Genomic DNA, 21,581 nt, shown 5'->3' with positions numbered 1-21,581 from the left:
ATATATATATATATATATATATATATATATATATATATATATATATATATAAATATATATATATAAATATATGTGTAAATATTTCCTCATATTAAAAACAGTATTAGGCCTAAACTATGAGGGACATAAACAAAACATAATTAAACCGTTAATCAGAATATGTACGACAGTTTATCATCAGCACTAAATTCATCATAGTGACAGGCCTAGTATTCAATTAATTTCCCCAGACAGAAATATTTATATTATACAGTATTAGATTATACAGCAGACATTCAGCTATAAGCATTCACCCAGAAGTATCTTGCTTTTAATAATTTTAATAGGTTTTAAATTGAGCAAATGCATTGTTTAATCTCTAATCATAAATCTTTTTTGTTTGTGTGTTGTATTTGTATGTATTTATTTCACCAAATCCTTTGCTTTGTTTTTAAGTTTGGTTTTGGTTTTCTTGGTTTCTGTCCTAATTTGTTTTTGTTGTAATATATGATTTAAATCTGTCTCTCATTAGTTTACCTCATTTGTACTCTCTGCTAGGCACTGTTTATATCAGCGGTTCTCAAAGTCTCAATTTAAAGGTCCAAATATGAATGTTAATTATGTTAAAGTCTGGAAAAAAATGTTTGTAACAAAACCTTATTTTAATAAACATGTTCAAACATACATAAATCAACCATTTGTAAAATGAAATGCCTTTCTTCATTTAAAAATACATTAACAGCAAGTGCAAAACTAGCAAAATAGCAAGTGACACTTAATTTTAGTGTCAGCAGTTTTAAAACAGCCAGAGGAAGGTCAAAAGTAATAAGGTCCAAAATACAATGCGGTCTAAATTGAGAAATGACACTTTATATATTCATCAACTGCCTAAAGTTTAAAAAAAATATTTTCCAGCTATTTTCCACTTTACAACTACAAATATTTCATTATTACTAATCAAACAGAACAGTTTTGTGCTGGATTGGAGCAAAATGAATGCATGCTGTATCTGTCCAATCATCTTTAAAAGCTCAAATGTTTTTAGTTAACTTTTCTTTTCTAGCAACTTTTAGAGCAGTTAAATGTTAAATGTAAGTGTTAAAGCAGTGAAGAGAGTTGCGCTATCCGCTTGTTAAGTGTGACTTCATGCAAAGTGGCTTCTGGGTCCAAGCGCCATGCCAAACTGTATGGGGAGACTCAATAATAAAGGTTTACAAAGCAATGTAATACTTTCGAAAATCACAATCACAGTATATACATCTATGCATAAAATCCGATAACCAGAAAGTGATTCTTTTTTTTCATAAATTATTAAAATATTGGTGTCTGAGATGCAGCTAGTCCAGAGACACCGTGTTTTTACTGTATACAAAATTCATTTTAATGTGTGATATGACTAAAAAGTGGTCATAAACTAATGTTTTCTCAATTCCAGTAAACAGCGGCTTGGATCCAAAAACAGTATTTCATATGTTATTGATACGTCACGACTTAACAAGTGGATTATGATAAAACAAGATAACATCATCAAGCATAAACAACATCATCTTCGATTTTATTTCGGCATCACCAAAAAGACATTAAAAACAAACTAGATTACAAGTTTAACATGTGTTTTTCAAAGTAGTAAATCCACATTTTTAATCCCCTACATGCAATTAGTGCCCTTAATTATATAAAAAGGAGAATGGGATTGAATTCCTTCCAGGTCTGGATCCAGACTTTGAGAAGCCCTGGTCTATACATTACTAGTTAATTCCCTGCATTGAATATATCAACTGCTTCTATTGGATTCTCCAGCGTTGTGTGATCAACTCTTACATTCTCTTGTTTATAAAATTCATATGATTTACGTAACAGGCTATGATGTGCAACACGTTTTGCTCTTGTTTGAATGAAAAGGGGGGGTGGCATGAAAACTTTCATCTCAGCTTGAAGCTTCACACGTTGAAATGACACCGAGTAAAAAGCCTTAGATGAAAGAGAGTCAGTGCCATGTATAACAAGCATCCTCTCAACAGGACAGATCACCCCTTCCACCTCACCATATGAGCTTCCAATTCCTCCACTTGATTGTTTAGGGCCTTCAAAACCCGCTTTGATCGTAGAGAGGTATGTTTTGTTTTTCTCTCGGCCCATTGTTTGTGGTAACCCACAGCAAAGGCAAGCCAATCCGCGCTTGCCTGTCCAAAATTAAAGGTTGAGAATGTGCTTTGTTTGCGTCTGGAGTTTATACGGAGATGGAGAAGGGCTTGGAGTGAGGGTTTAGTGTGGATTTGTCAAGCACGGAGTTCAAGAGGCAAACAGCAATATTTTTCCTTCAAAATGCAGTGTGAGCAAGATCAAGGCCGTGCTGAAGTTCTGGAAAAAAAAAAAAAGTCGAGTTCACGGACCTTCAGTTTCTCTTCATCGCGTTCTAGCACAGAAAGCCTTAATCCAGTAAGACGGCTCTCTCAGTCAGTCCTTCTTCTACATCTGCTCTCTCTCTCTCTGCTTTAGAGAGACCAAGGTAAGCCATATTGGTTTGCAGTAGCAAAGTCTTAAAGAGTATAATCCATTCTTGTGTGCCTCCACCTCCTGCCTCAACACATATTAAAGGCAGTTTTCCGTTAGAGGCTGTTTGGAGCTTAATTGAGGCCATAAACTGTGGTAATGCCGGTGTGGAGGGACAGCATGAGCCACCTCTTGTGCTCATCGTGCCCTGCATTAGTCGTGCTTGACTCAGTGTCGTGAGGCACTTGAGAGGCTCATCTCTTCCTTTATGTTGTTTCCACTATATAAAAACACTTATAAAATACAGATATGTTTTATATAACAATATATAGTTTTATAAGTTCAGAGTTATTATAGAAATAAAATAAAAGAAGTTAACAAAGTGTAATAAAACAACATAAAAGATTATAAATTATATATAAAATGTGCAATATTATATATGACAGTTCAATAAGCATATGCAACTATCCATATATACATGAAATATATCATGTATATATGGATATATGAAATATATGAATATACATATATATATATATATATATATATATATATATATATATATATATATGTGTGTGTGTATGTATGTATGTATATGTATATATACATATATATATGAATATATATATGATATTATATATATATATGATAATATATGATATATGATATGATATTATATATATATATATATATATATTTATATATTCAATTCAATTCAGCTTTATTTGTATAGCGCTTTTACAATGTAGATTGTGTCAAAGCAGCTTCACATAAATGGTCATAGTAACTGGTTCAGGGTAGTTCAGTTTTTAGTGTTTAAGTTCAGTTTAGCTTAGTTCAGTGTGGTTTGAAATCATTACTGAGAGTCCAAACACTGAAGAGCAAATTCATAGATGCGTAGCTTTACAGATCCTGAAACATGCAAGCCAGTGGTGACAGCTGAGAGGGAAAAAAAGCTTCACCAATAGGAGAGTGAAGAAAAAAAATACCTTGAGAGAACCAGACTCAGTTGGGCACGACCATTTTAATTTCTCCACTGGCCAAAAGTCTATATATAATTATAATATATATATTATATAATTGTATTCTATAATAATAAATAAAATAGTAAGTAATGATAAAGATATTATTATTATTTTATTATTATTATTATTATTATTATTATTATTATTATTATTATTATTATTATTATTATTATTATTATTATTATTATCTGTCTATATATATTACCAGTAAAAATATTAAACAATTAAACAATAATAAATAAATATATGTATTGATAATAATAATAATAATAATAATAATAATAATAATAATAATAATCATAATAATCATAATATCTATCATAATAATATTAATTATAATAATCATAATCATAATTATAGTAAACACTAAAAAAGACTAATACCTGAACAATGATTGGAATGACAATTGAACATAAAATATAAAAATTAAATATATTTAATATAAAGTTAATATATATATATATATATATATATATATATATATATATATATATATATATATATATATATATATATATATATATATACAGTTGAAGTCAGAATTATTAGCCCCCTGTATTATTAGCGCCCCTGTTTATTTTTTTCCCCAATTTCTGTTTAATGGAGGGAGGATTGTTTCAGCACATTTCTAAGCATAATAGTTTTTAAAACTTATTTCTAATAACAGATTTATTTTGTCTTTGTCATGATGACAGTAAATAATATTTTACTTGAAAATTTTCAAGACACTTCTATACAGCTTAAAGTGACATTTAAAGGCTCAACTAGGGTAATAAGGTGCACTAGGCAGGTTAGGGTAATTAGTCAAATTATTGTATGATGATGGTTTGTTTTGTAGACTATCCAAAAAAGAATTAGCTTAAAGGGGCTAATAATTTTGCCCCAAAAATGTTTTTAAAAAAATTAATAACTACTTTTATTCTAGCCTAAATAAAACAAATAAGACTTTCTCCAGAATAAAAAATATTATCAGACATACTGTAAAAATGTCATTGCTCTGTTAAACATAATTTGGGAAATATTTAAAAAAGAAAATCAAAATCAAAAGGGGGCTAATAATTCTGACTTCAACTGTATATATATATATATATATATATATATATATATATATATATATATATATATATATATATATATACACTGTAAAAAATTTCCAGGTTTTCACAACAAGTTACTGTAATTTTTCACAGTAAATTACATTAGTATCCCTTCACAGTATTTAACTGAAAAATTCACCGTAATATGTTGTATTCATAATTTTATTGTGAAATTACGACAGGTAGCATGATTACAGCAAATTACTGTGAAAAGGGCTATATCTTTTGCACGTTAGTTATAGAAATTCAAACCTTTTTTAATTCAACGTAGAAATTAATACAAATGAACTTTTAACAGATAATAACAGAATGTTATAGCCCCCAAAACGATTTGGTTACCAACATCTTTTTGGTTGTACTGCACCTTTATTTAATTTTATACAGTTAACATAGAATAGGAAATAATATTTAATGAACATAACTGTGTGCTTAGCCAAAACATAATAAACTGGAATAAAAAGTAATTAATTAATGAAACCAAAGACTGTTAAACAGCCAACAATTATTTCAATGTCAGGGTAAATGTCTGCTTTAGACGGTTTCATGAGTATTGGGCACCTGTCATCGCCTGGAGGTCACTAATCTTTAATTTAGAATTAAATATATATATATATATATATATATATATAAATTTTTATCTATATAAATAAACCACAGATTAGAGTTTTAACCAACTACATTCTAGCATGAAAAACAGTTAAAACTTCATTTTCGGACGCATATAGAGCCATCGAAGACGGGGCAATTGTCCCAATGTCTAGCCTGAAGACAGGCGCCTCTCGGCGGATACATGAGTAATGAGCGCCGTTACCGCCTGGAAGTCATAGATCTCCGCTACCGGCAAAACACACTTAAAATTACACACAATCTTTACTAACAATCCACAGATTTGAGTTTTGAAGAACTACATTCTCGCATGAAAAAGTGTTAAAACTTTATTTCATTACATATTACAAGCAATATTTATAATATTATGTGCCTTCTCATCCACCATTACAGCTTGATGCAGCTTGGTGCAAAATGAATCCTGGGAGGAAAAAATAATAATTCTCAATAAATACACTCCAAACGAACTTTATTCTTATTGTTAAAATCAGAGATATGTAATATTTTGAATGGCGAAGAAAATAATTAACTTTATATTTCAATCAATATATTACTTTTGCACTGCTTCGGTTCAGGACTCGTGTGACATTGAATCAGATTCAGATATTTTATCAGACGTGTTCATGAGCTCATAGTCATCAACAAGCAATTCGTGTACAAGCAGTACACGAACCAAGCAATATGATGAAATATTAATGAATTATATGTTTGCGTCTTACAATATTATACAAAACGGAATCGTTTTCAGGCGAATTCGACTCTTTACTGTTCACTTAAAGGAGCCGAATTCAACTCTTTACTGTTCACTTAAAGGAGCCGATTCATTTAACAGAACTGACTCGACTCAACCGCAAACAAGCGCCATCACCACAGACAACGCGTCGTCTCTTCACCCAACGGATTCATCCTCGGTAAGTGTTAAAATATGACTTTTGTCCGTTAAATGATTGTTGTATGTGTATTTCTGTATAGTGCATGTCATTTAACAGGAATTTACCGAGTACTTCAGTTGTACTCGCACGTACAGGGTTTAAGCGCGCCTTTTTTTAAAACAAGAAATTAACGACGCCAGATGGTGATTGTAGTGTTTTCTGAGGTATTAGCATAACGTTAACGTTAGTTCCTGAAAAAAGAAAGGGAATTTTCTTTAATTAACTTCTTGTTAACTGCATTTTCTGTTTCAGTACAAGACTGAAGTAAAGGTGAAATGACTAAAGTTAAGGTAAGCTCTGACCTTCTCTTAAGTTAACGTTACGGTTAGTCACCATCATGTACGTTAATTTTGTTCACTGTAACGTTAACGTTAAGTTAGTTAAATAAACTCATTATGAAACAAGTCTTAACTGTTTTATTAAATGAGGCTTATAATACAATTCAGTTGTATTCTTTTAAACTAACACTAACACAGTACATATTGTATATTTCTCACTGGTGTTAATGCAGTGCTAACATTTACTAATGAGAACTAATTGTATAATGTCACTAACTGTAGATTTTATTTTTTGGTGTTCAGGTGTACCTGATAATAGCTGAAGTGTGAGGTGAGTGTAAATTCTGAGCACACAAATATAACCTAAATTCATTATCACAATCTAAACCTATATATATATATATATATATATATATATATATATATATATATAGAGAGAGAGAGAGAGAGAGAGAGAGAGAGAGAGAGAGAGAGAGTATGTGTGTGCGTGTGTTAGGTTGAGTCTTATTCTAATCTTATTATATTCATATTTTTTTGCAGCCACAGCCATTGATGTTGAAACACTGATGCTACCAATCAACCCTCGCTTGATTATTAAAGGTAATGTTGATGCCTTCCTCATTTTTATTAGATTTTTAAATGTCAGGTTTTTCACAGATTTGTTGTGAGCAGTTTCTTGTACAAACTCTTTTTCTTCTTCCAGAAGTTCCACCAGTACCTCCAGTAGTAGTAAATATTAGACAAAGATTTTTTTAAACTATAGTTTTTATTTTTATTAGCAATTTTACTGGGCATGTGTGTTTGTTTGCTTGGTTTTTAATAGGCAGGGCATGGAATGTCAACTTTGTTTCTACAAAAAAATTTAATTATTCACAAACACCTCTAATTTAGTCCTTCTTTCCCCCTTTTAGTCTTATTCCTTGGACTCGGAGGGTCGAGTGGTCATGGGACCTCACCTGGATTTCACAACTGACTTTGGATCTGGTCTGAAACTGAAGTATGCTGAAGATGCCTTTTGCACTCTGGAATTTAAGGTAATGTCAACAATAAATATTGTAACTGAGGGCTTGTTTTGGGGGGGGGTTAAACAAGGAATGTATAGGAGCACAAGTCATGACTCCCCTTGTCCCCTTGTTATAAAGGGCCGTGTTGCAGACACAATTTGTTTGTCTGTGCTGGAGACCAGAGGGGAAGCTGTCTTTAAAAGGATGGGGCTCTTATACCATATGTGAAGTTACCTATTCAGGTGAGTGGATTACATGCAAGTCATTGCAAATGCATAAATAGTGGGAATTTTTTACTGGGCAGCACAAATTAAGTGAAACTCAAAAAACGTTGAAAAATATTTGGAATATTTGCAAAAAACTTGATTGAAATGAATACAACACAAGTGCTATATCACTTCAATCAAGTTTTTTTTGCAAAATTTTCCTAATATTCAAATCATGAAAAATTAGCTTGATGCAAGAAACATCCTGCTAGTATTCAAGAGCAAGTACTGTGATGCATGTGTTAACTTTGCAATAAGTGTGAACCCAGCATTAGATTATAGTCTGTAAACAGAAGGTGTAAATCAAATCAACTGTTTTAAAATGCTCTGCCTAGGTCATTAAAACCACTATTTGTTGTTGGACTGTTCTTGATTGTGTGTTTGTGATGGAAATGTTTTTCAGATGTTTTTGTTTAAATGATTGCAGTTTGACTGAGCTACAGTATTGTCAGCATGTTCAAACTGAGCTAACAGTAATTTTGCTCTCTAGTGCAGCAGTAGTGTCCCAGTAGTGTTGTATGAAGCTAACTGTTTGTCTGCTCTTTTGCTTATAGGTGCTTTTTGGGCACCAGTTTGGAGATGGAAGACAGACGAAGTCAAAGAAGCAGAGAAGACACATCAACCAGCAAGTGTGTAAAATTATCAGGAAAATGATTGACCTTGAATAGACGATGGCCTAATTTAGCAAGAAGTTTTGTCTCTCTCTCTCTCATGTGTGTATATATATATATATATATATATATATATATATATATATATATATATATATATAAAATGAGAGAGAGAGAGCGCACTCTGAAACACTGCTTTTTATATGTATGCTACATATGATGTCAGATTTTTTTATTAATATGTTCTTATAGTATTTTTTGAGGCTTCACCTTCACCTTTTGAAAGTTTTCTGAAATGTTTACACGGATGTCATTAAGCTGTTAAATAAATCTGTAAAATGTATGTGTTTGTTTTTATTTTGATTTTAGAGTCTTTTCAGATCACCCAATAATGAAGATTCTGTCGTCATTTACGCATCCTCAGGTTGTTTGGACACAAAGAGGAATATTTGATATTTTTATTCCTGTGTTTAACAAAAAAAAAACATTTTTAACAGAGCTGGAACAACCTGAGGGTGAGTAAATCAAGATAGAATTTTCATTTTTGTGTGACCTAAAATTGCTTTGAAATTTTACAGCACCAAACTGTTAAATTACAGTAATCCGGGATATAACTGTAACTTTACAGTTAAATCAGGTATTTAAACTGCAACCTACTGCTAAATCACAGTAATCGTTTTGCAAATTCACAGTAAAATATAGTTAATTCTACAAGATAATACTGTGAAATTACAGTAACGGACTTTATTATCTACTGTAAAGTTACAATATATGGTTGTAATTTCACAATAATTTAATGTGACAAAACCACAGTAAATTACTGTGAACTACCTCACAATAATTTACTGTGAATTTACATACAGTAATTTACTGTGAAAGTAATGCAATTATTAGCCAGTAATTTACTGTGAATTTAAGGTCAAATTTTTTACAGTGTATATATATTAACAAATTGTGTTGAACAGTATTTTAAAGAACAGCCTTCGTTTCAAATAGGAATATTGGTATCATAAGGAAGGTCTTGTCATTATTGTGTTCTTAATACCTAAAAGTATGCCTTTATTTAGAAAGTGTATCATAGTGTGTATTGGAAATAGAACAGCCCTTAAAGACAGTATCATCTGTTCTGAAATGGCCTTTTGAGACTTTTTTCATCATACTTGCTTTGGTCTGCTCAGTCCACTTCTCTGAAAAGAGCACACTGTCTAAGCACCCACTATATAATCATTCAAAAAGTACAAGTCCATTTTTGAAGCATCGTATTCGGATATCTGTATTACCATAGAGTATTCAGGTGTAATCATGGCCAATACATAAAGGACATATCATTCCTTTGATTTGACCGAAGAGAGAGGAACCTCTTTTGGAGCGGCTAGAATAAATGTAAAGCTAATGAGGATGAATAATGGATGCGGTTGAAGAGGGCAGAGGAACGTGCTACACCTCTGCTGAGATACAGACTGTCCCAGCAGGTTTTCCTTTCCTCACTGGAGGCCTGCGTTAAACGATTACTGCTGTCAGAAAGACCCTTCTGATTGGTGCAGTGTACTTGGGCACTTGGGAGATTTGCATTACATTGTAATCTGAGGTTAATGGTTATTTTCTGGAGAACTACACTGAGCCACCTGATGTAGTATCGTTGCCTATAGGAAATGCACAATATAGGCACTAACCATCTAACGGAATTATAAATCACAAATTAGGGATTATTTATTAACTGCAAGATTGAATTTAAATTACAGTGTTTGATTTGTCAAAGAAAATACACTACTTTATATCCCTTCTGCCATTTTTGTTTTACTTTTTGGCAGTGGTCTTTGTGGTGATTCATTGTTAGCAATAGTTTAGTTCTTCAATATCTTGAAGGTTTTCTGTGGTGTTGCTTAGTGGTCACCAGTGCCTGGACTGGCTGTAGGTTGAAAGTCCTTACAGTGAACGTCCACCCAAAAACAAAAATTCATTTACTCAGCCTTCACTTGCAGCAAAGCTGTTTAACTTTCTTTCTTCTGTTCAAGAAGATATTGTGAAAAGTTTTGAAAACCAGTAGGGGAGAAAGTAACATGACAAAAGTAACAAAGTAACAAAACAAATTTGCTTTCCAGGCTATAACAGCACATTCAGCATGCAACCCTTGATGTAAAAACTCCTACCAAATATCAGCTGATTTCAGGTCTGTGTCCCGTGGTTAGCTTAAAGTTTCAGTTTTTAGGTGCAAAATGTAAATTATTGTAAGTTTTTTTTTTCTTCTTATTACAAGTTGTGTTTTTCTTTTTGCATGCATCACAGTAATAATCAATCTACAGGTTATTTAGTGCTATAACACATTCTTAGGGTTGCAATCTCTGAGTTTTTCGGTTTAAAAGTATATCAGGTTTAAATGGCAAGAGTTCCTGTGGAGACGAAAGTTACACCTTTATTTACGTCCCACTGCTAATATGCATGTTTCACTTCCACATTAGAATTTGCAGTGTTTTGATTGATATGTTTTATAGAAGTAATGCCTATAATGATAAAAAAAAATTCTAACATTTTGCATTGTTGGATTGCTTTTGAAACATTTAATGGCACTGAAATATAAAATGAAAATGCAGTTTAATATGTTTTGCAAAATGAAAGGACTAAATATGTTTGCAGTTAACATTAACAAGACATAGTCAGATATATTTAAAATAAACACGACAAAGCCAGTAAATCTAGCAAATATTGTTGTGTTATTTTTGACCAACCCATGTGTTGTCCTTACTGATGGGGTCAAAATTAACAACGTGCAATTTAAGTCTAAAGTGAAATTATTTTGAAGTTGTTCTACATTTTTCAAAATACCACCTGAAACTGATACACTACACTTATGAGTTATAAATATATTTCTGTCTAAAACATTATCTTTTAAAAAAAGTTTTTTAATGAAAAATGGTACTTTCCTCCCCTCTCTCCCCTAGTCAATGGCTTCCATAGTATTTGTTTTTTCTTATATGAAATTCAGTGGTTGCCGGTTTCCAAAATTCCTTAAAATATCCTCTTGTGTTCAACTGTATAAAAGTCATAAAGGTTTGGAACCACTTGAGGGTGAGTACATGGTGAGTAAAATGGGTCAATAGGGTCAAAATACTACCTTCAAGTAGCTTCAGACGAGATTTACTTGTGTATTGCAGTGTTTATATGAATTTGTTTCTTCTTCAGTGCATGGATTTCCTAATTTTTCTGGCCAGTTCAAAACTTTTGTGTAGTAGCTCTCTGATGTGATTGCTCTTGTTATTATGTTGAATTTACAAACTATTGGTTTGAATCAGTCTGATGAATACTTTGCTGAATAAACTCTAAGTCAAAAATACATTTGGTCTATGTTTGTTTAACATTCACATTTGAAAATTTGTCTAGAGTGTTGAGAGCCTGTGTTTGTGAATAAAACGAGTTTGTGTGTTCAGCTGTGCACCATACTGTAATGCCATGCTATATTATCTTATTATAAAGTGTGTGTGTGTGTGTGTGTGTGTGTGTGTGTGTGTGTGAGAGAGAGAGAGAGAGAGAGAGAGATGTTGCTAATGTGGAGTCGTTATGTTCTGTTGGACCCACCGCAGCATTGACTCCTGCTTGTTTTTTGGCCTAAAGTGGGTCAGCAGCCCCTTTCTCAGTTATTCTCACTGATCTCCTCTATAGTTTCGGATAACATGCAATCTCACCCTGCTACGATTCTAGTATAAGACTATTTTTAGAATCTAATATGGTAAGCACATTGAAGCAGAGGATGAATGAAGCGTTCAGAGAATTTCTTCTGTCATGGTTTTTAGGTTCTCATCATGCTTTACTGAGATATAAAGTGTAAAAGTCAAAATTATTAGCCCTCCTGAATTATTAGCTCCCATATTTTCCCTCCCAATTTCTGTTTAACGGAAAGATGATTTTTTTTCAACACACTTCTAAAAATAATAATTTTAATAATTCATTTACCTAGATCTTTCTTTATTTCTGTAGCGCTTTTACAATGTAGATTGTGTCCAGGGCCGGCGCGTCCATAGAGGCGACCTAGGGCGGCAGTATAGAGAGGGCGGCATCCGCGACACCTCCCTTACCACCCGCGTCCTCAGTTATGTCCGCGTCACCTCCCTCACCACCCACGTCCTCAGATATATTCGCGCATAGACGCAAGAAAAGAGAGGGCGGCATCAGCGACATCTCCATCAGCACCCGCGTGTCCTCAGTTATATCCGCGCATAGGGCGGCAGAATAGAGGTCCGCGACACCCGCGCGTCCTCGGTTATATCCGCGCATAGGGCGGCAGAATAGAGAGCGCGGTGTCCGCGACACCTCCCTCCCTCCCTCAGCACCCGCGCATCCTTAGTTATATCCGCGCATAGGACGGCAGAATAGAGGTCCGCAACACCTCACTTCATTTTCATAACCGGTCACTTTCGTTTTCACATTGGGGTTGAGGGCAGCGTGATCGTCCTCTGCATCAATGCACAGCTCCAAAAGTCCCAAACCAAGCAAGCCAATGGCGATAGTAGCGAGAAACAAACTTCACCAATTGACAAAAGTGAAGGAAAAAACCTTGAGAGAAATCAGGCTCAGTTGGGCACGACCATTTCTCCTCTGGCCAAACTTATTGTGCTGAGCTGCAGTCTAGGCAGCTGGAGAACGCTGGACGTTCATTGTGGAGAAGCTGCAGGTGTGAGTAGGTCACCGGCGGGTGTTCAGGATTGCCCACGGGATTAATATGAAGACTCGTCTGTCACTAGAATATTTCATAAATCAATTTCATGCTCTTTACTCCTCCAAGACCACTACAACATTTGCTTAGGATACGGCCTGGTCCAGGATCATGTAGACCTTGGAATAAGGAAAAAGAGACTAACATAAGCATAGATGCTGTTCAAATTATAATGTCTTTTGGGAAGTGTTCCCGTCTCTGGTTTATCCTTTATCATTACCATGATGACAGTATATAATGTTTTACTAGATATTGTTTAAATACTAGTATTAACTAGGTTAATTAGGCAAGTTAGGGTAATTAGGCAAGTCATTGCATACCTATGGTTTATTCTGTAGACAATCTGAAAAAATATTGCTTAAGGCAGCTAATATTATTGACTTCTAAACTCTGGGACCTGGTCCATGAACTGGGTCCATGACATCATTTACTTCCACATTCTTTAAATTTTAAAGGTCCGTTTTGGCCCAATACCCCTAAAAGTGGTTTCGTTCTCTCATTAGTTGTAATAGAATAACTTTTGCATAGATTATGATAGAGACATTTTTCCTATGATATAATATGTGCAGGAACCACCAAAATCAATTACAGCAACCTAAACCACACAGAACCTAAAAGGTACATTTTTAAATTTAAGCTTACAAAAAAAAAAAAAAAAAAGCGCCTTTTTTTTGGAGTGGTTTATTGTAACACAGACAACATATACAACTATTTTAATCACTATCAACAGTGTTTTATGAAAATTCAAAGTGTTTTCTTTAAAATGATACCAAACTTTTGCATTTACACCTCTGCATATAGATTTAGGAAGCTTTTAAATTTGGGTAGGCATACTCCAGGCGAAAACCCCCAAATAGCACTATAATTTAAGTTGAAATGGTCTTAAAAAATTAAAAGAAAACAGCATTTACCATCATTTGATAGATGTTTATAAAATAAAAAAAAATCATAGAAGGGCTAATAATTTTGACTTAAACTCTACAAAAAAGTCTGAAGAGACATTACTAGTGCAGCATCCTTGAGATTAAGGGGTTTACCTTCCAAACTATTGATTATTCTCTGATTAACTCATTGGAGTATTTAGTTTTTCATCAGGCGCAGAATGCTGTTAGCTGTGAAAGCAAATATAAAACATTCTTTCCACCTGCGTTGTTTTTCATTATTGCATGTTAATGGTTTGGAAAATATCCGTTTTGCTAACAGGATGTGGATGTCAGGCAGTGCAGTGCTATGAGATGTAAAATTGAGGTTTGAATTGATTTAGCTGTGTTGTACTAGTGTATATGCTGGTGGAGTCGTGAATGAAGAGGGTTGTTTCTGGAGAAGAGTGATGGAAGCTATTTATAGTCAAATCCTGAGGGGGGTTTTCCACCGTGTGTTGGTCTTGTGTGTGTGTGTGTGTGTGTGTGTGTGTGTGTGTGTGTGTGTGCGTGTGTGTGTGTGTGTGTGTGTGTGTGTGTGTGTGTGTATGTGTGATTTTAATTCAGCTCTCTGGAAAACAGATAATGGCTGCTCATCATACTTTTCTACACGTGTCTGTCAGAGTTTATGGCTAAGATAAGGAGTTGGGTTTGATTTTAGTATCTCTGCCAAACCAAAGTGTTGAAATGATCAAGACAGGCTCATTAATGGAAGGATCTCTGTAACAGATCACATCGGGCAGATAGTGCTACAGCCAAGGAAAAGATACCTTTCATGCTTTCTGAGCCTTAAAGGTGAATCCAGGTTCATATCTCTCTTTGATTCTTATCAGTGGCCCGATGGACAGACTTTTTGTTGTTGTTGTTGTTAATTTTGATACAGGGCAGGACAGTTTTATTTCATTTTATTTTATTTATGTATTTTTTTATTTAATTAATTTATTTTATTTTATTTATTTATTTATTCATTTATTTATTTATTTATTTTTTTATAAAATTTTAAAGTTTATTTTTAATTTTATTTTATGACAGTACGGCTTAATTATTTTAATAAGATTGGGTGCAATATGTGCTGTATCTGTATTTAGATCTTTGTTGGGGCGTCCTTTTAAGCTTTGTTACAGGTTGGTGCTAAGGATCTGAATAATAAAGCTAAAGAAAGATTAAGGAAGTTAACCATGTTGAAAGACCTGAGCCATATTAGTGTAGGAAATGACAAAGGAATGGTATTCATATACAGGATTGCCTCAGAATAGATCCTTAAAATAAACAAACGTGCAACCAAACAAACAAATAAATAAATAAATAAGATTAAATAAGTATAAAGTAAAAAAGTTGTAATTTAATTTAATTTAATTCATAATTAATTTTTTTATTTCATTTTATTTTTTCATTTTTTTAATTTTGGTGTTTTTGTTGTATTTAATTTAATTTAATTTAATTTAATTTAATTTAATTTAATTTAATAAATTAATTTTAATAAATTAATTTTATTTTTATTTTATGAAATAAAATGAATTAAAATGAAACAAAATGAAATTATTAAATTAAATTAAATTAAATTAAAATAAATTAAATTAAATTAAATTAAATTAAATTAAATTAAATTAAATTAAATTAAATTAAATTAAATTAAGCCAAAAGAAAAGTTCCAAGCCCTGAGTAACTGTTAATATACAAACTTGTGCTATATTTTTCCTCCAGAGTGCCCCAGAATAAATCTAACTTCTTACATGTTCCCTAGTGTTATTTTAAAGCACTGTGTATGTGCTTTCTTTCTGCAAACTAATCAGTCCTACACAAGGCAGCTACCTATTTCCCAGTTTAATCCATTTGTATGCCACTGATATATGTAAAACCTAAAATAGACAGTGTTTGCTTTATCTCCTAGAGACAGGTACTCCAGTCTCTCAGCGCGGCATTTCAAGCCCTTTTCAGAGCGGTGGAGAAGCAGGCACCTTGTAGCCATATGGAGCAGGAATGCCACTGAAGAGCCTCTTAATCTGCTCAACATGGATTGAATTTGAGAGCCTTGTTTTCAGACACAAACTAGGAGTCCAGTGCGGTTGCTCTGCCTTTGGCTGCACGAAGGAAAAATCGGTTCTGCCTGTCCAGAACCAATGAGACGAACACACATATATGTTTCTGAGTGGGATTAAAAGCGGCTACTGTATTGAGTTGCCTATATAGAAACCATTCAAGCCCTGCCAATAGTTCAAAGCCGCCTTTATCCCTGGCTAAACAGACCTTTCCAGGCCTAATAGCATTTTCCTAGCTTGTTTGTATCGTTCGCCAACATTATTTATGTTGTGACAGCTCATTCGGCACCTAATGCTTGGCTGTCAATACGCTTGATTTCCATGCTTGCTGTTGTTCCGTTTCAATGTGAGTCTTTCATTATTTTTAACAGCCTTTTATTGCATGCTCTGGGTCATCTTCCTCTTTTTTCCCTCGTCAGAAAGAAGGCTTGTCTGAGAAAACCTTGACAGAATATTGGATTTATTCAATATGACACCAATGTGAAGCCTTACAGTTTTCATTGCAGCGTGTAGTTCTGGTTTTGTCTTACAAAGCTCACGGATATTGTTTTTTTTTCAGCTAGAACAAACTCTTATTGGCTCATCTCATATGTTTGTTGACTGCAGATGACAGAGAGTTCCTATATCATAACGGAGCTCTGGTTTCTTTGTGTCTATAGAATCTCAGACCATGATCTATGCGAGCCCGAAGTTTTGTATCATTAGATTTTGGCAGCGCTTCACATCCGTGACCATCCCACTGAGCTTTTGGGAACATTCCAAGGATTAAAGCTCCTTCAGTAAACATATACACCCCGTCACTCATAGCTACAGCGGTTGAACAAACATATTTGAGGCGCATCTCGCTCTCATTTCAGATTGATATACTACAATAATGTGCTGGGCTATATATGAAATGTTCTCCATGCTGGAAGAGTTCAGTTAAGCTGCGGAATTTAGGAGATTCTACGAGTGATAAACGTATCAGTGTCTGAGGGGCTAGAAAAACAAAACCAGTCTTGTGTGCTCAATCCTGTCTTATTTAGCTGTATTTGCTGGTGTGTGCTTGCCAAGCTGCAATCCGCACGCAAGCCACATACTTTATGCATTGAGTTTTAAATACTGGATGTGGGAGACAAAGTTTTTATATATTATGTAGAGTATTGGAAGAAAACTGGTGGCTCATTGGTTAGCACTGACATCTTACAGCAAGATCACCGGTTCGAGTCCTGGCTGGGCTAGTTGGCATATCTGTTTGGAGTTTGCATGTTCTCCCCATGTTCATGTGGGTTTCCTGTGGGTGCTCTGGTTTCCCCCACAGACCAAAGACATGCGCTATAGGTGAACTGAGTAAACTGAATTGGCCGTGGTGTATGAGTGTGCATGTGAATGAGAGTGTATAGGTGTTTCTCAGTACTGGGTTGCAACTGGAAAAACATCTGCTGCGTAAAACATATGCTGGAATAGTTGGTGGTTCATTTCACTTTGGTAACCTCAATTAAATCAGAAACTAAGACGAAGGAAAATCAATGATTGAGCGAACATGAACTAACAACATTGTGGTTGATGTTCCAGGTTACAGTGCATTCATTTTAAGAATACAGTGTACCCTTGTTATTCACGGGAGTTGCGTTCCAAAAAAAATAGTTGAAATCCGCAAAGTAGTCCACTTTATTTTTTATAGATGTTTTGAGACTGTAAAACCCCTCACCACACACTTTATGCATTTTTCTCAGACAGGCATTACCATTTTCACACTTTTCTCTCTTGTTTAAACACTCTTAAAGTACAAACCTTCATAGAAAAATAAGTCCAATATTTTAGAATGAAACCAAAAATCAAAACCATTTGATCTTCATTTATTTATTCCTTTATGGCATTAGGTGGTATTGGGGGCGTTGGATGGTGGAGGGGTGTCGTGGACGAAAGAGAAAGTGAGGGCAGTTGAGGAGGGGGATCGGTAAAATGAGGTACCTTATCAGATTTGAGAGGTTCCGGATCCGGCGTGTTCCTGCACAAATTAAGCCCTTGTTTTAGTATATCATACTGTATATTTTAGATTTTTAGTAACATCAATTATTTAAATTAATAAATTTGTTAAAATAGACTTAATATTGTTTAATATTTAAATTTGTCACAATGTATTGTTATTATTCTTTAAAATGCAAAAAAATAAAAAAAGCCAAATGGATAAATAGTTTCACAGTGTTTAATATAGATTTATATTACATATAGATACAGAACAGTGTTTTAGATGGATATTTATTTTACATAAAAAATAAGATTAATGTTCAGACTTATCTACCATTTCAAGTGATTTAATGTTATTGATATATTGTTGTTTCTAAATTTAACATTGAAATTTAAATCAAATCATCTTTAAATGATTCATTACTTTTAAAACTTTTTTCTGTCTATGTTTTACAGTTTTCAGTTTTACACAAGTTGAATAAAACTCAAATCTCTCCCTGGACAGCATGCCAAACAAGCTTTATTACCAATCATCAGCTAAGCTACAACTCTTGAAGTATCTAAAAACAGCTGAAGCCCCAGAAATGCATAAGATCATCTTATTGTTTCAGCTATCCAAGCACCACTAACATGTTCTTGGGCAAATATAAAAATCAGCTTCCTTTTGAAATTTCATTTTGGTGTTTTTACTTGCCCAGAAATGATATACTTCATATACTTCAAGTGCTTCTCCGCTCTGCCAATCCTAACCTGTGTTTCCCAAGCACTTCACTGCATTCGTGTTGCTATGCTGCTGTTACTATGACAGAAAGGTGTCTGGGCTGTGAGGAGACTGTGAGCTGTTTTTGAAGGAGACTTTTAAAGGTGTTTTTAAGTGTAAAATAAATCTTAAGTATGCCCAGAATGTATCTATGAAGTTTCAGCTCAAAATACCCACAGATCATTTATTATACCTTATCAATTTTCCCCCATTTAAGTACCAGCAAAAACAAACCTTTTTTGTGTGTGTGCCTTTAAATGCAAATGAGTTTCTGCTTTTCATAAGAGACTCTTTATTCATTATTCTGACACTCCTGAAACAATAAAACAAGTGAATCTCAAACTGTCAAAATGTCAGGAATTACTAGTAATGGATGTTACATATTGAAACCAGAATCAGACAATGAACCAGGGCATTGATAGATGTTATTGGTTAAATCCATTAGTTGTTATGGAGTAAATATTTAGAGAATGATGCCTTTGTATACAGCCATCCTTCAGAAACGGCATTGAACAGACCCTTGTTGGTGAAGCAGTCCAGTGAAAAATGCATTTAGTCAAAGTCTAAAACCCTTTACTGACATTCGTTAGCATATTCCCTTTATAAATGAAATGTCAGGAGTCTATACAGACTCTATTGTTCATTAGTACATCCAGCAACCGTACATTTTGTTCACAATTGGTGTACCGTAAATTGCACCTTATACCCTTATTCACTACTCCCTACATTAGTTCACTCCTTAAAGTAGTGAATGAGAACAAGTGAGTTTGCACTTTCAGTGCACCGGAAGGAATGCCATTTTGTTTGTGCTTTGCTGGTTAATGAATCTCTTACACAGACTATTAGTAATGAAACAATGTATTTTGACTGTCATGTTTACGCTACTTTAATTAAACAATATTCTCTTTTGAAACTTACATCATGGGATTCAGCTGCGGATGCCATCTTGTGGTCTGATATGAAAATCATTCGTATTTTTAGCTGTTGAATCCATGGTTATTGTGGTGCATTATGAGATTGATTGAGTGCACTTCAGAATGTCCATTTCGGTTTTAAATACCACAAAAAATCTGCTCTGTTAAATAGCGCACTATTTAAAGATATAAGGGGCTAGTTTGGATACAGTACATGTTTCATTATGGTGGAACAAGTAAACAGAAATGACGGACTACTGCAGCAGCTCCATGGGTGGAAACATGCAGATTTAGGCGCAATCACAACGATCACGGTTTCTTCGTTGAGAGGCGGATCTTTTGAATGGTTTACTAACAGCCGCTGCTTATGCACTTTGTGCTTCTCGCGTTAGAACCGCCTGTTGCACCTTGTGTTTTTGCCGTTGCTAAACTCTGAGCAGTAACAGTGTGTTATGTCAGTAACGTCTTTTTCATTCTCCAATCAAATGAAAGCGGAAGCAGGGTTTTCATTGAGGTGACAGCAGTGTTTGTGTGGTCAAGAGAACTCCGGAGACTTTTAAGAGAAAGGTGATAGTTGTTTAAAGTGATCCAGAGCTGTATGACTTTACAAATCTTGAATATCGCAGTATTATTAAATATTACAATTATAACAATGTCTACAGCAACACTTGCGCACAGTATGCAGCTGATTCAGTTGTTGCCTTGTGACAAAAAAGTGCACCGTGCAGTGTGGTGTGCCTCATGTTTTTGGATTGTAAAAGTGTGTTAGGTGTGATCGGCCCCTAAGAGGCGGTAATATATAATAAGAACACCCCTTTATAAAACCTGGTTGCAGAAAAAAAGACTTATGAAATCATAATTAATCATATTAATTTTGTTAGCTCACATTGCTAATTGTTTGCCCTTGTCATTTAAAATTGTAATCTAAAAATGTACTTACTGTTTGTTTTCAGTTCAATTCTCAAATTAGATCTGTCTGAGGTATTGGGTGTGGCTAACATAACCATGTTCCTCTAACTGTCAGTGGAGGTATCTGTTATGTTGTAATAATTCTTCCCTAACTTGTTTCCCGATCTTTCAAAATGAAATGCCTGCTTTACTACATCCTATCAGTGCACAGTAGAAAAAACAAGCCACGCCCACTTTTAATTCTCATTTAATATTCCATTTCTTTAAAAAAAGAAAGCTTCCGGTTCATAAGTATGTTAACAAAACAGAGTTACTGGGTTGTCCTTTTTCAATTTTGGGAGGTTGATAAATGATTAACCACAGAACATTTGAAATTTTCCTGGTTTTCCTTTAAAGCTGTACAGAAGGACAGATGTTTGGAGAGCACTGGTGCAGATGAAGACCCGGTCTGGCCCGCTGTGCCACTAACATCAGCATAATCATGTCAGTGTCAGTGCAATAAGAGAGGACGAGCGGGACGCACCACACATGTCGCTCTTTGCCTCCTGTCTGTCCCCGAGCAGGTGGACCTTCACCAGGAATCAAATTAGTTTTGCAGAGTTCGCCACCCACAATCCCGTCGCATATGGCACACATATAAACAACGAGCTGAAAAGTCCCGTGTGACTTGACTTCCCTGCACGGCCCCATGTTGAGTGTTAGACGTGATGTTGCTCTTCTCCATTACTCCTTCTGTTTGTGCGCTGACATATAGATTTGATGCGAGTTCGCGTTACAGTCCTGAAGGGAATTCGAGTGTGAGAAAACAATACATGAGGAAATGAGCTTGTGTGGAGGAAGAGGAACTCTCGTTGCTGAAGTTTCTTTGATCGAGGCTGCGTTACTGGAATGCTGAGTAAGTGTTGATCATGTGTTTCAGAAGTAGTCTGTGGGGTTATAGGAAGCTTTTGCACTTTGGCCTCTGTAATTTATGTAGTGGTTTCTTTGTTCTGTTCAGTGCGTGATGCCGAATGTGTCTGGACCAGACAGAAGTGCCAGAGAAGGTCAGAATTGGGTAGGCTGTGCATTTAAAAGAGAATCAGAGAGGGCC

General features: G+C 34.4%; 1 protein-coding gene and 1 long non-coding RNA gene across 57 annotated transcripts in view; both read left to right on the top strand.

The window, feature by feature from the left end:
* The window catches only part of arvcfb (ARVCF delta catenin family member b), a 428,020-nt gene that overhangs the window by 228,550 nt on the left and 177,889 nt on the right, over positions 1-21,581 (top strand).
* On the top strand, positions 6,047-8,633 carry LOC147843986 (uncharacterized). 2 transcript variants are annotated; one of them, XR_015491232.1, is made up of 7 exons: positions 6,047-6,111; positions 6,385-6,422; positions 6,714-6,741; positions 6,951-7,010; positions 7,322-7,444; positions 7,553-7,656; positions 8,235-8,633. It is a non-coding gene; the product is annotated as an uncharacterized LOC147843986 (long non-coding RNA). The 2 variants fall into 2 exon arrangements; XR_015491233.1 differs by having other exon boundaries at positions 6,957-7,010; positions 8,235-8,370.

Source organism: Danio rerio, chromosome 5 (assembly GCF_052040795.2).
Source record: "Danio rerio strain M-AB ecotype USA chromosome 5, GRCz13ab, whole genome shotgun sequence".
In the NCBI taxonomy this organism is placed as follows: domain Eukaryota; kingdom Metazoa; phylum Chordata; class Actinopteri; order Cypriniformes; family Danionidae; genus Danio; species Danio rerio.
This window is presented reverse-complemented; position numbering and strand designations above follow the sequence as displayed.